The following is a 14677-nucleotide window of genomic DNA, read 5'->3' on the forward strand; positions in this document are numbered from 1 at the left end:
TCCTCATGTCCTCGGCCTTGTTCAAGATTTTGTGAAGAAGGGAGCCCTCGAGGAAGTTCCTCGACACCAAAGAGGCTTCGGCGTCTACTCACGGGTTTTCGCCGTCCCCAAAAAAGGGGGTTCTTGGAGGCTGGTAATAGACTTAACATTCCTGAACACCTTCCTGGTAAAGAAACACTTCAGGATGGAGTCAATAAGATCAGTCGCCGCAGTCCTGCATCAAGACGACTATATGGCGACCCTGGACCTCAAGGACGCCTATCTACATGTGCCGATCCTCAGAAGTCATCGGAGGTTCCTAAGGGTCGCAATTTCATCAGGAGACCAGACGCGTCACTACCAGTTTACCTGCCTCCCTTTCGGCCTGTCGTCCGCTCCCCGGGTCTTTACCAAGGTTGCGGTAATCTTGGCTGCCCACCTCAGACTCCGGGGAGTCTATATCATACCATACTTGGACGACTGGCTGGTCAAGGCCTCCTCTCCAGCAGTTTTGATTCAACATCTACGTCTGACTCAGGAGACTCTAGAGAATCATGGCTTCATCGTCAACAGACAAAAATCGTGCCTCACTCCAGCAAGAGTTTGCAGGTTCCTGGGCTTCAACATCAACTCGATCTTGATGAAACAGTTTCTCTCTTCGGAGAGATCGGAACGATTGGTGACAGAAATCTCTCACTTGCTTCGGGGACCAGAGGTGACGGTTCGCTCTGCCATGAGCGTTCTGGGGCTTATGACGTCTTCGCTAGACGCGGTTCCTTGGGCCAGAGCTCACCTCAGGCCACTGCAGCTCGACATCCTCACGCAGTGGAACAGGAGGCCTTGGGGGCTGGACAGGTTGTTGAGACTATCGCCCCCCACGAGGTCAGATCTCACATGGTGGCTCCGGCCAGACAAGATCTCGGTGGGGAAGTCTATGTCCAGTACCCCGCGTCTGGTACTGACCACAGATGCGTCAGCCATAGGTTGGGGGGCCCACTTGAACTGCAGGTGGGTCCAAAAAAGGTGGTCCAGACAAGAAGCCTCGTACTCGTCCAACCGCAGGGAACTGCGAGCGATCCGCCTAGCCCTGCGTCATTTCGCTCCTCTGGTCCATCACCAATGCATCCTAATTCAGTCGGACAACCTCCCTGCAGTGTTTTATGTGAACAAGCAGGGAGGCACCAGGTCCCCAGGTCTAATGGAGGAGTGCAGTCTCCTAATGTCGTGGGCAGAGGATCATCTCCTAGACCTTCATGCAGTTCATATCAGAGGGTCTCTCAACATTCAAGCAGACCTTCTGAGCAGAGAGCAGCTGAATCCAGCGGAATGGAGTCTTCATCCGGAGGTGTTTTCTCATCTAGTCAACATGTTCGGGGAACCTCAGCTGGACGTAATGGCGACGAGACTCAATCGCAAGACGAGAACTTTTTGCTCAATATACTGGGCAGACAAGCCAGACTTTCTGGACGGTCTATCAATCCCTTGGAGTCAAAAATTCATCTATGTCTTCCCACCATTTCCTCTGATCATGAAAGTTCTGACCAAAGTCAAAGGGGACAAGGCCTCAGTCCTGGCGATCCTACCTTACTGGCCCAGGAGGGCATGGTTTCCCCTGGCTGTGTCTCTGGCCAAGGGGCGATTCTGGGAAATCCCGTTGAGACCGGACATTCTCTTACAAGCAGGCCTTTACCATCCATGTCCGGAGAGACTGAGACTGACGGCGTGGCTACTGACAGGCTAACCCTTCAGTCTATAGGGTTATCGGAGGACGTCATGCACATCCTGTCGGCCGCACATAGGCCCGCTACGGTAAAAGTTTACAGCCGTATCCTGAAGAAATTTAACTCTTGGTGTAATCTCCGTAATATCCTCTCTCCATCTGTTTCGCATGTCTTGGAATTTCTCAAAGAAGGTTTCAACATGGGCCTCAAGTTTAACACTCCAAGAGTCCATTTTTCTGCGATTAATCATCATTTTGACGGTGCTTTCTCTAACTCGACTCTGGTCACAAAATTTTTTAGAGCTCTAAAGAATCTTCGCCCTCCGGTCAAGAGTCCTTTACCTTCCTGGGACTTGCCATTGGTGTTAGAGGCTCTGTCTCAACCTCCATTTGAGCCTTTTCAGACAGCGGACATCAGATCTATATCCTGGAAGACTCTATTTTTGGTGGCCATCACCTCAGCCAAGAGGGTAGGAGAGATACAAGCTCTCTCAGCGGAACATCCGTTTCTGAGAGTTATGCAAGACTGCCTAATCCTCCGTATGAGACCCTCTTTTCTCCCTAAGGTGGCATCCCTCACCAATATCAATCAAGAGATTTTTCTGCCAGATTTTTTTCCAGACCCCCAGAATGAGACTCATGCCAAACTCCATACCCTAGATGTTAAGCGTGCTGTCTTAGGCTATCTGGATAAAACAAAGGACTTTAGACGCTCGGACTGTCTTTTTCTCCAATATGCTGGGCCCAACAAGGGAAAATCAGCGTCCAAAGCATCATTAGCCCGGTGGATTAAGGGCACCATTGCCCAATGCTACTCGTCCTCAGGTCTATCGGCACCAGAAGGCATCAGAGCCCATTCAACCAGATCGACAGCTACTTCCTGGGCGGAACTAGCACAAGTGTCCATGGACCAAATCTGCAGAGCAGCTTCATGGTCATCAAGCACTACAGGATAGATGTCCTTCCTAACAGAGAGGCGTCCTTTGGCAGGAGTGTGCTGGAACTGGCGACTACGTAAAAACCCTCCCTCTATTTCCATTGCTTTATATGTCCCTCTGTTGTGCTGCCGAAGGGACGAATGGAAAGTTTAGATTTTACTCACCGAAATCTCTTCTTTCCATGACGTCCCAAGGCAGCACAAGCTACCCACCCTCATTAAATAATATTGCTGCATACTTCACGCTGATGTGTGTTCTCTAGGGTGTTATATAGCTAAGGGGGAGGTGCCTGGTGCTAATTACTCTTAATTGCTAGTATACTTGTATTACTATGATTGGTTCTTCTGTTAGTAGGAAAAGAGAAATAATGTTAACCCTCTGTTGTGCTGCCTTGGGACGTCATGGAAAGAAGAGATTTCGGTGAGTAAAATCTAAACTTTTCCTTGAAGTAGGATGCTAGGTCTTCAGCACAGAGGTTAGTTACGGGTGTCTGAACTTTGGGTTTGAGGATGGAGTTGAGGGTATCAAAGAGACGTTTTGGGTTATGGGATAGAGAAGAGATGAGAGAGGTAAAGTAAGATTGTTTAGCAGAATGAAGAGCGGAGTAGTAGCTTCTAAGCACAAATTTTTAATGTAGGAGGTTTGCATCAGTTTTAGACTTCCTCCACGAACATTCAGCACACCTAGAACACCGTCTAAGAAAACGAGTTGAAGGTGTGTGCCAGGGTTGTGGTCGTCTGCGTTTTGCTGATTGAGGTGTGAGGGGTGCCATTTTGTCAAGGGTTGTTTTGAGGGTGTCGTGATAGCATTTGGCAGCCAGATTGGGACAGGAGAGTGAAGAGATAGGAGGCAGTGATGACTGTACAGAGTCTATAAGTTGTTGGGTGTTGATGGCACGTAAGTTTCTGTACATGACCAAGGTTGGGGTGTCAGGAGGAGAATGAGTATTAGTGATTGAAAAGGAGAGAAGATTGTGGTCTGAGAGCCCGGTAGGAATGTTATTAAGGGGAGAAACTGGGCAAAGTCTGGAGAAGACAAGGTCCAGGGTATTCCCACCCTTGTGGGTTGGAGAGTCAGAATGCTGAGAGAGGCCAAGGGAGCAGGTTAGGGAAAGAAACTGAGAGGCCGATGGGGAAAGTGGTTTGTCAATAGGGATATTAAAATCGCCCATGATGAGGGCGGGAATGTCAGAAGATAGAAAGTAAGGAAGCCAGGTAGAAAAGTGGTCAAGAAAGCGTCGTTGTGAACCAGGGGGGCGATATATGACTGCGACTCTCAGGGAAAAGGGCCGGAAGAGTCTAATGGTGTGCACCTCAAAAGAGGAGAATGAGAGGGAGGGCTCAGGGGGAATGACCTGGTAAGTGTAGTCCTGAGAGAGAAGTACACCCACTCCTCCACCATGTCTGTTATCAGGTCTAGCAGTATGGGAAAATTGAAGACCTCCATGGGTCAGAGCAGCAGGTGAGGCTGTGTCTGACTCTTGTAGCCATGTTTCTGTGAGAGCCAGCAGGTTGAGCGATTTATTGAGGAATAAGTTGTGGGTTTCAGTGAGTTTGTTGCAGACAGATCTAGAATTCCATAGAGCACAGTTAATGGAGATGGGGTCTGGCATGCAGGGAATCTTAATCAGGTTAAAAGGGTTTCTGTAGGTGGCCGATGAAGAGAAGCTGTTAGTAAAGGTTGGAGGACCAGGGTTAGGAGAGATGTCTCCAGCAGTAATCAGGAGCAGAGATAGAGATAGCAGGTGTGAGTAAGAGAGGGAGGGAGGATGTTTGGAGGGAATGGGAAGAAATGGTTTATTGTATGGGAAAAAGACAGCAGGGGGGGTTAGATCAGCAGGTAGAAGGGAAGGAGAGATAAATGTACTATTGCTTGATATAGGAGTTGGGGGTTTGGAGCAGAGTTTGAGTATTAGGGAAGCAAAAGTGATAGCAAAGGTGAACATTTTTGGAGAGCAGGGGAGTATATGGAATGTAGTTCCCTTCAGTTCCCTTCTGGTTCAATTCTGGTTTAATTCATCTAGACACTTAGGGCCCTATTCCACCGGACGATTATCGTTAGCATAATCGTTAACGATTAACGATCTCAAACGACCGCTATTGCGAAAGACCTGAAAACGTTCACTCATTTCCATGGAACGATAATCGTTACTTATGATCGTAATTGCGATAGTTTCTTCTTCCGTATTTCTTCGCTATTGCGTTCGTATCTATTGCGAATGACCGAACGATGTCTTATTCAATGCGAACGATTTGCGAACGAGCAACGATAAAAATAGGTCCAGGTCTTATAAAGCGATCAACGATTTCTCGTTCAGTCGTTAATCGTTAACTGCATTTCAACCGAACGATTATCGTTTAGATTCGAACGATTTAACGATAATCTGAACGATAATCGTCCGGTGGAATAGGGCCCTTAGAGTGATCAGCAATGACCATGGTCAGGAATGACCAGAGCAGTTCACTATATAGTTAGATAACTAGCTAAGAAGTACTACCAGGTGTGAAACATGGGGTGGGTGGGGAAGAGATGGAAGAGGGCAGGGGTAACTGATAGAGAGAAGATTGTAAACAAACAGTTTGGGTTCACTGCTTAGAAAAGAGGGCAATAAAAGTCAATGCTGAGAAGAGTAGAGCCAGATATCATACCATGAAATTTAAACAATGCAATGGATAATGGGGGTAGGAGTAGATAGTTGAAGCCAATTCATACCATGAAGTTTAAACAATGCAATGGATAATGGGGGTAGGAGTAGATAGTTGAAGCCAATTCATACCATGAAATTTAAACAATGCAATGGATAATGGGGGTAGGAGTAGATAGTTGAAGCCAATTCATACCATGAAATTTAAACAATGCAATGGATAATGGGGGTAGGAGTAGATAGTTGAAGCCAATTCATACCATGAAATTTAAACAATGCAATGGATAATGGGGGTAGGAGTAGATAGTTGAAGCCAATTCATACCATGAAATTTAAACAATGCAATGGATAATGGGGGTAGGAGTAGATAGTTGAAGCCAATTCATACCATGAAATTTAAACAATGCAATGGATAATGGGGGTAGGAGTAGATAGTTGAAGCCAATTCATACCATGAAATTTAAACAATGCAATGGATAATGGGGGTAGGAGTAGATAGTTGAAGCCAATTCATACCATGAAATTTAAACAATGCAATGGATAATGGGGGTAGGAGTAGATAGTTGAAGCCAATTCATACCATGAAATTTAAACAATGCAATGGATAATGGGGGTAGGAGTAGATAGTTGAAGCCAATTCATACCATGAAATTTAAACAATGCAATGGATAATGGGGGTAGGAGTAGATAGTTGAAGCCAATTCATACCATGAAATTTAAACAATGCAATGGATAATGGGGGTAGGAGTAGATAGTTGAAGCCAATTCATACCATGAAATTTAAACAATGCAATGGATAATGGGGGTAGGAGTAGATAGTTGAAGCCAATTCATACCATGAAATTTAAACAATGCAATGGATAATGGGGGTAGGAGTAGATAGTTGAAGCCAATTCATACCATGAAATTTAAACAATGCAATTGATAATGGGGGTAGGAGTAGATAGTTGAAGCCAATTCATACCATGAAGTTTAAACAATGCAATGGATAATGGGGGTAGGAGTAGATAGTTGAAGCCAATTCATACCATGAAATTTAAACAATGCAATGGATAATGGGGGTAGGAGTAGATAGTTGAATCCAATTCATACCATGAAATTTAAACAATGCAATGGATAATGGGGGTAGGAGTAGATAGTTGAAGCCAATTCATACCATGAAATTTAAACAATGCAATGGATAATGGGGGTAGGAGTAGATAGTTGAAGCCAATTCATACCTGTGAATGGAAGAAGAAGATCAGGTCAGGAGATAGTGATATTCCATAATTAATTAATTCTTTCTGGTTTAATTCATCTAGACACTTTGACTGATCAGCACTTAGAGTGATCAGCAATGACCATGGTCAGGAATGTGCAGCAGAGAATACAACAGATCTTGACATACACGTGATACAGTTCCAATAAATACTCGAACATCCAAATCTGTGTGATAAGCGCTGAGTAGGATGTAGTGGAGTTGATAAGGCTGTACTGAGGTAGTGTAGTAGAGAGAAGGGTGCAGTGAGAGTCTTAACCCAAGTAGTAATGTGCTCTGCCGGGATGTTAGAGTGTAGAGAAGAATACTTGTAGAAGAAGAAGAAACAACAACCTGTGCCCATGTATTGACTTTTCCTATAGTCTTCATACCACCTTATGCCCACTAGCTTTGGCTGAACCGTACTGATGGGTGACACAGGCCCCAGACCTTGTCACCTGGGATGAGCAGAGTGCTGAGGGTTCCCTTGCTGACACTCATGTTGCGAGGTGGAGTTCCTAGACTTTCCAGTAACTTTGCTCCACCCGAATCAGTTCCTAGCTCTTTGGCTTTGTAATGGATACTGTCCTGCACTGTTTAACTACTAGTCCACGGCGTGGGTTGAGATGATCCGTTGGTTAGTCCTCTCTTGAAGGGTTTAGCACTGCATATTGCCGGTGTGGTGCTTCAAGAAAGAAGTTTGTAAGAGAGCAGTGTCTTGCGTCCAACCCATGCGGGGTACTGACTAATGGTGCTTTTACGCAGAACGATTGTTGTTCGAATTTTCGCGATAACAATCGCATTTGAGCAATAATTGGCTCATGTAAACACAGCAAACGATCAAACGACGAGCGAGAAATCGTTCATTTTGATCTTTCAACAAGTTCTCAAATCGTCAGTGGTCGTACGCAAAAAATTTGCAGATCGCTTTGTGTAAACAGTCTTTCAACGATTGTTATGTGTGAGATGGGCTTAAGCGATCTTAAAACAATTGCAATAACGATTTTTTAAACGATCTATCGTTCTGTCTAAACGCTGATCGTTATAAAAAAACATTGTTACTTCAAAATCGTTAAACAATCGATTGGGCGAATTAGTTTAGGGGGGGGGGGGACCTGGCAGAGGGCCAGGGCCGAGGGAAAAACAACTGTGGAGAACTATCTGAGCTGCGTCCCTCACCCAAGGGACTAACTTCCAATCCAGCATATAAGACGTGCTGTGGTTGGGTGGAAAGGGTGCAAAGGAAGAGCAGAAAGGGAAGTGGTGATAGGACAGAAGAAAGGAAAGATCCTATTGGTCTACAGAATCTGGCATACATAAATACAAAAACCTTTTTCAGGCCCTTCAGCTGTGCAGCTTCCACACTTCAGTTATACAATACAGTGACATCTAGTGGTCATCTTTAGTAACCCTTCAGCTGCAATAGGACTACAAAAAGTACAGACTTTTATGAAGGGTGTGGATAAAAGGAACACCCCTAGTGGGACACAAACATTCAGAAACAGCAGAATATGTGAAATTATAAGTTACTGTACAGTAATGGAGAGGATGGGAAACACAAGGGCTGACAGAGACTGCAGGGAGCATGAAGGAATGAGCAGGACATATGTGGGCACATACATACAGCACTCTCTGTCTGAGGAGCTATGAAGAGACCTCCACAGTCCTGTCCCCTGATGTAAGCCCCAGCCTGAAGTGGATCTGCTATGATTTGGAAGGTGAGGGAGACTTCCTGGGTCAGAATACAGGGCTGTAGACCCTGCTATGCAGACCAAACCCCTCCCCCACTCGCCCTCCCACCCAGTACAGGGAGCTCTTAAACCAAAGCAATGCTCTTAAACCAAGTCACAATTTTGAAAAACTGAGGGCTCTTAAACCAAAATGCTCTTAAACCAAGTTACTCTTAAACCAAGTTACACACTGTATTCTGTATTCACTGTATTCTACTTGGTAAAGCTTATAGAGGGGTGTACAATCAGGGGGCTTACTTACTTTTTGGATTCCTACTGGCTATTTGGGGGTTGGGGGCAGTGCTTACTTCTAGGAGGCTACCTATATGGGGGGATATTTACATGGGCTTTCTTGGGGGAGCACAGAGAGGCATATCTACTATATGGAAGCACCGCTGAGGGGTCTAACTATTTTATGGGGGCACAAAGGGACCTATCTACTAGATGGGAATCTACTGAATGAGGGCACTGAGGAGGCCTATCCACCAGGGTGCACAGATGGGAGCTTTTCAGGGCCTCTCTATTATATGAGGGAACAGGGGGGGCCTTAGTGCTACATTGGGGGCTCATAGGGGGCATTGTTACTGTGTGGAGGAATTCAGATGGGGACTTTGTATAAAAAGGGGGGGGGGTGATGCAGGAGTGAGTAGCTTAAAATGTTTGGCAGAATTTGTGGAGACGAGGCATCACTAAGAGAAGGCTTCATGATGGCTGTGCCAAATAGAGAAGAAAAGGAAAAGTGAACAGGGGAGAAGATGCCCCCTGTGAGTCACTATATATAATTACATTTTAATCATTTATATGGTGTTCAAAGCCTGTGTACCATTATGGGTATACCTCTTTATGGGTCAGTGTTTAAAAAGACGTCCGTTATTGCCACGATTTAACTGACTACAATGCAATAGATTGAAGTCAATGGAATGATGAACGTCCAATGCTCACAGTGTATAAAATGACGGACGTTACCTGCGTGAACGTCACAATAATGATCATGTCAATTATTTTCCGACGTCTTTTGCAAACAGTGGATGTTATTTGTTTTTGTGTTTTTTTTCTTCACAGTTTTTCACAGGTTTTTTTCTCTGTTTTTACTAATAAATTTAATAGACTTTTCAATTAAAGACACAACCCAAAGGCCAATTAGTCCACCTAAACTAAAATAATGTACCAGCAGGTGTTATTGCACTGACGGGCAATAACAGAAACTACAACCCCCAGCATACCCAGAGAGCTTTATAAGTGTATATTCTGAGAATTGTAGCTGTTGTTATTCAAAAGGAAGTTGTAGAGACAGATCCAGATTAATCCAGGATTATAGTATTGCCCCCAGAAGTTTTACAAATCGCCAATATACACTTATTACTGTAAATGCTTATAAAGTGCTTTTTTTCCCTGCACTTACTACTGCATCAAGGCTGCACTTCCTGGATTACATAGTGATGTCACTTCCTGGATAACATGGTGATGTCACTTCCTGGATAACATGGTGATGTCACTTCCTGGATAACATGGTGATGTCACTTCCTGGATAACATGGTGATGTCATGACCCGACTCCCAGAGCTGTGCGGCTGTGGCTATTGGAGAGGATGATGGCAGAGGGATGCTCAGCCACAGCCCGCACAGCTCTGGGAGTTGGGTCGTGACATCACAATGTTATCCAGGAAGTGACATCACCATGTTATCCAGGAAGTGACATCACCATTTTATCCAGGAAGTGACATCACCATTTTATCTGGGAAGTGAAGCCTTGATGCAGTCCAGGAAAAAAAGCACTTTATAGGCATTTCCCGTAATAAGTGTATATTGGTTATTTGTAGAGATTAGCGAACCTCGAGCATGCTCGAGTCCATCCGAACCCGATCGTTCGGCATTTGATTTTGGATAAAGCCCTAAGGCTGTGTGGAAAACATGGATATAGTCATTGGCTGTATCCATGTTTTCCAGACAACCTTAGAGCTTTATCCAACTTCAGCAGCCCCAGCTAATCAAATGCCAAACGATCAGATTCGGATGAAGTAGAGCATGCTCGAGGTTCGCTCATCTCTAGTTATTTGTATAACTTTTTTGGGGAAATAAAATATTTTAATAAAAAATTTTGCCGGACTTCTCCTTTAAGCCTAATTTACGGATTGTGCAATACCCTTTCTTATTTAGAGATAAACCCCAATTTTTAAAGTGCATCTATTTATTAAAATGCAAAAAGTTTCCTTTTATAATTGGAAAATACAATAAATCTATATTTATTTCTTACATTCACTTATAAACAATGTATTTCAGAACATCCATATTTTTCCAGTATCATTGATGTATTTTGTGCATGCCACCATCTATAAACTGTAGCTTCTACTTTCTTATAATTAAGGCTTCCTGTGACCTCATTTCACTGAGCTTTTATTCTGAAATGATCTGTTAAATAAAAAAAGACCATTTACTTTAAGGGGAGCAGACAAAATGGAAGCAGTTTTAATGTGTTACTGCCTCTTTAAGAGAATGTTGCTGCCGGGCTAATGGCTAGGAGTGCGCATGTGCAGAGCCCTCCTCCCCACGCATGCCTGTCTCGTTAGTTCCCGCCCTTCAAGTTCGCGCTTGCGTCCTTTCCCGGGTCTACGGACTGTACCATGACATCAATTGGAGTGGGGAGTTTCAGACCGAGTTTGTAAATGCATTGCGTGTCCTCGGGCGTGCGTTCTGCGTTCCCTGTATAATTTTTAGGCCGGTCATGTCGCTGACGGAGCCCGGCAATCACGTCTTCTAGTCATCCTGTCTAAACCGGCAGGTGTGTGAGCGCAACCTGGCAAATGTTCTCTTCCCCTGTAATTGCTATGGAACTGTCTTGACCCGCCCACCTCTCACCCCCCCTGCGGAGTGTTGCATTTGGACGGGTCCGGGGCCGACATGGCGGAGCGGCGGGATACAGAACCCGGGTTGGCCGGGGGGTAAGGACCGGTGTGCGGGGAGTGGCCTACCGGGAGGGAATTGGTGCTGTAAAAGGGCGGGATGCAAACCTGGGCTCATGTATGCAGAGCCCCGTGTGGCCGTGTGTGTGACCCGCGCTGCACTCCTCCGTGTATTCGGTGCAGCACTGGGCTCATTGAGTTGTGAGGGGAGTGTGTGCGGCTGGTCGCCTCATGTGCAGACATTGTGTGGGGCCGCAGAGAGTGCTGCACATGGAGCAGCCCCTGGGCATTGTATGTGGGGATCCCCTCCTGAGTGCCCACAGCTGTGTCCATGCCTGGCCCCTGGGCACACTCTGCCCTATTGTATTGTCAGATCATTGTTGGACAGTGACCCAGCATTGATTTCCCTAGTGATGGGGTCATCCTCCAGTCCTGTTACTATTGGCAGCTTCACATGGAGGCGTCTGCAGGATTGTAGGCTGAACGTGTATCCTAATAGCGTATATATGTATCCTGCCGTATAATAACAAGGATGCTTCTCTATAAGAAGCATTGGTCTCATTGGTGCAGAGCTCTGTTCCCAGCTTCTAATCCCTCACCCACATTTCCGGGCTTCTCACAGTAATGCCCAGTTCACATTAAAGGGGTATTCCACCCAAAGTAAACATCAGAAAGGCTTATTACCCTTCGGCGTGTCAATTCCTTGTCTGGACTATCCTGCCTCCTCTTCGGAGATGGACTCGTCTGGCGGTGACTGACTGCACAGCCAATCACTGACCGAGACGAGACAGCACTGAGGTCACTGATTGGCTGAGCGGGTTGTCACCCCCCCCCGAAGGTGGGATCGTTCAGCCGGGGACCCAAACATGATATAGGAGAACAGAGTTGTAAAAATATAGTTATGTTCTCCCCAAGGGACGCTAAATATTTAAAGGAGAAGTCCCACCAAATTGTAAAAAGGGAGGAAAGCAGTAGGGATATAGGAAAATAATAAACCTAAACTCACCCGTCCCTCCCTAGCGCTGCTCCCAGGTCCTGCTGACGGCCGCCGGAAGTCATTTTCTGCTGGACACTGGGTACGTCACATACCCGGCTCTTCCAGCTACAATGTCGTGGCCCGGCTAAGCGATTGCCAGGCGGCTGTTAACTCGAACAGGGAATGGCGTCACGGGGGCACAAGGAAGAATAAGATTACTTTGTTTATTAATTGCCTGCACCCTTTGGCTTTAATTTTTTTATTATTATTTCACGGGACTTTTTTAAAGTTTACTTTGGGTGGAATACCCCTTTAAGGCTGTCATCACACACAGCAGTTTTTTCCCCTCTGGAAGGACTTCCTGCTGGATTCCCTTCTGACTTTGGCTTAAAAAGTGCTATGTGTGACTGCAGCCTAAAGGAGTTTTCAGTGACAGGCTGGGTGGGCATGTCTTGCCAAATTAAATCTCTTGCTCCATCACTGCCTCGGTAAGGGTGCGTTTACACAGACAGATTTATCTGGCAAATTCTTGAAGCCAAAGCCAGGAACAGACTATAAACAGGGAAAAAATCATAAAGAAAAGGCTAAGATTTCTCCTCTTTTCAAATCCATTCCTGACTTTGGCTTCAAAAATCTGTCAGATAAATCTGTCCGTGTAAACGCGCATTAAGCGTTTGATTATGTGATAAGTCATCAGTTTGGCCAGTGATTGGCTGTAATTGTTATGTTCCGTATCAACACATAATTGGGGGAGCCAAGGAAGCATGGGGATGGGTAATGTGAGTATTACTCCTGTTCTATAAAATTATCAGCTGCCCGTAAAAATAAATAAATATGGAATTGGATAACCCCTTTAAGCTGACCATAGGTGTAAGGGGCATTCACATGTTCTGCACGACACAGTCCGCAATTACAGACAATGTGCAATGGAACAGACATTCTTCATTCATTATGGTGGCAGATGCTCTGAAACAGTTTTAAGATCATCGTTTTTTTTCTGTACATTACCTGGTCAGCGCCTGCGTTTAGATCCTGGTCAGGGCTCCAGACTAAAAAATTTACCTGGGAGCCATTGGCTCCTAACCTGAAAAATTTAGGCGCCAAATAGAATATTTGGTCGCCAACATTTTAAAACATGTAAAATTAATGTTATGTTAAATGGGACTTACTGTGTGCAGAGGCCACGGCAGCCTCCTCCTCCTTTAGATCCTTTCTTTTCTTAGTTTGAAAACGTTTAACATGGAAACTTGCAACTTGCAGTGTATACATACACACACACACACACTGAGGGAAGTGGTACTGTGCAGTGTATATACATACAGACACTGAGGGAAGTGGTACTGTGCAGTGTATATACATACAGACACTGAGGGAAGTGGTACTGTGCAGTGTATATACATACAGACACTGAGGGAAGTGGTACTGTGCAGTGTATATACATACAGACACTGAGGGAAGTGGTACTGTGCAGTGTATATACATACAGACACTGAGGGAAGTGGTACTGTGCAGTGTATATACATACAGACACTGAGGGAAGTGGTACTGTGCAGTGTATATACATACCCCCCCCCCCCCCCCCCCCCCCCGCACTGACTACTGCACCTGGCCGCCATCACAACAGACACTACCAATCAGCCGCCCAGGCCGCGGTCCCCCCACACAGATTAGTGGCCGGCCGCCACCCCTGCAGTCCCTCCGGTTGTACTCACACACACTATCCACAATCTTGGTGCCGCTGGGGTGCACTTGAAGAACCGCCGGGTGAGGAGAGGCGGTAGAGAAGCGCTGGAGGAGTGTGGCGCCTCTGCGGCCGTCCGTCCAATGAATGAAGGACGTGCGGGATGACGTCACTGGAGAAGCGTGTCCCCGCACACGTCATCCAGCATGTCCGTCATTCATTGGACGGACGGACGCAGAGGCGCCACGTGCTTCGGTGCAGCGTGCGGAAGTCCTTAAAGAGACAGCCGCCGGGGCCAGTCGCAAATGGCGCCCAGATTAATAAATCTGGGCGCCATTTGCAAGATATCAGTCGCATTGGCGACCATTTTGGTCGCCATCTGGAGCCCTGCTGGTGGTGCAGTCCTTTTCTCAAAACGCTGAATGGTTCCCGCGCTCATTCTCTTCTCGTGCACCATCCCAGCTCTGTTCACTGTAGTCGGGCCTGACGCCCTCCAGTGTAATGATATTCCCTCCCCTCAGCGAGGTGTCACAAAATGGAGAGGAGACTGCATCGGCGCCAACCGGATAATGTTGGGAAAAAAAAAATTATGTACCTGATGGTACATTTGCTTTAAATCTTCCTGCTACAGTAGTGTGAAGATTTAAACTGTTTCAGAACTTGATTTTGAGAGTTTCAAATTCCGATCCGTAGCACATTGTCCGTGCATGGACCGTAAGTGCGGAATGTGTGAACACCCCCTCACATAAATGTCGGCCTAACCTGCTGATTTTATGGACCAAGAACAACAGTGTAATGCGTCTGGAGACAGCCACCCAATCCAGATAGGGTGAGGCCTGTTGAATTTTTAAGTGTTTGGTGGACATGAGATGG

The 14677-nt window shown here is 45.9% G+C and overlaps 1 protein-coding gene across 6 annotated transcripts in view; it reads left to right on the forward strand.

Annotated features, from left to right (window-relative positions):
- ZMYM4 (zinc finger MYM-type containing 4) overlaps positions 1–14677 on the forward strand; it is an 85896-nt gene that overhangs the window by 18999 nt on the left and 52220 nt on the right. For 2 of the 6 annotated variants that reach the window (XM_069971543.1, XM_069971549.1), the window contains exon 1: positions 11081–11186. The exons of 3 other annotated variants lie outside the window; for them this stretch is intronic. The gene's annotated coding sequence lies outside the window, so the exon portion shown is untranslated. Of the gene's footprint in view, positions 1–10856; positions 11027–11080; positions 11187–14677 lie in introns of those variants that run through there. One more of the 6 variants, XM_069971544.1, reaches the window with a different exon arrangement.

Source organism: Dendropsophus ebraccatus, chromosome 5 (genome assembly GCF_027789765.1).
Source record: "Dendropsophus ebraccatus isolate aDenEbr1 chromosome 5, aDenEbr1.pat, whole genome shotgun sequence".
In the NCBI taxonomy this organism is placed as follows: domain Eukaryota; kingdom Metazoa; phylum Chordata; class Amphibia; order Anura; family Hylidae; genus Dendropsophus; species Dendropsophus ebraccatus.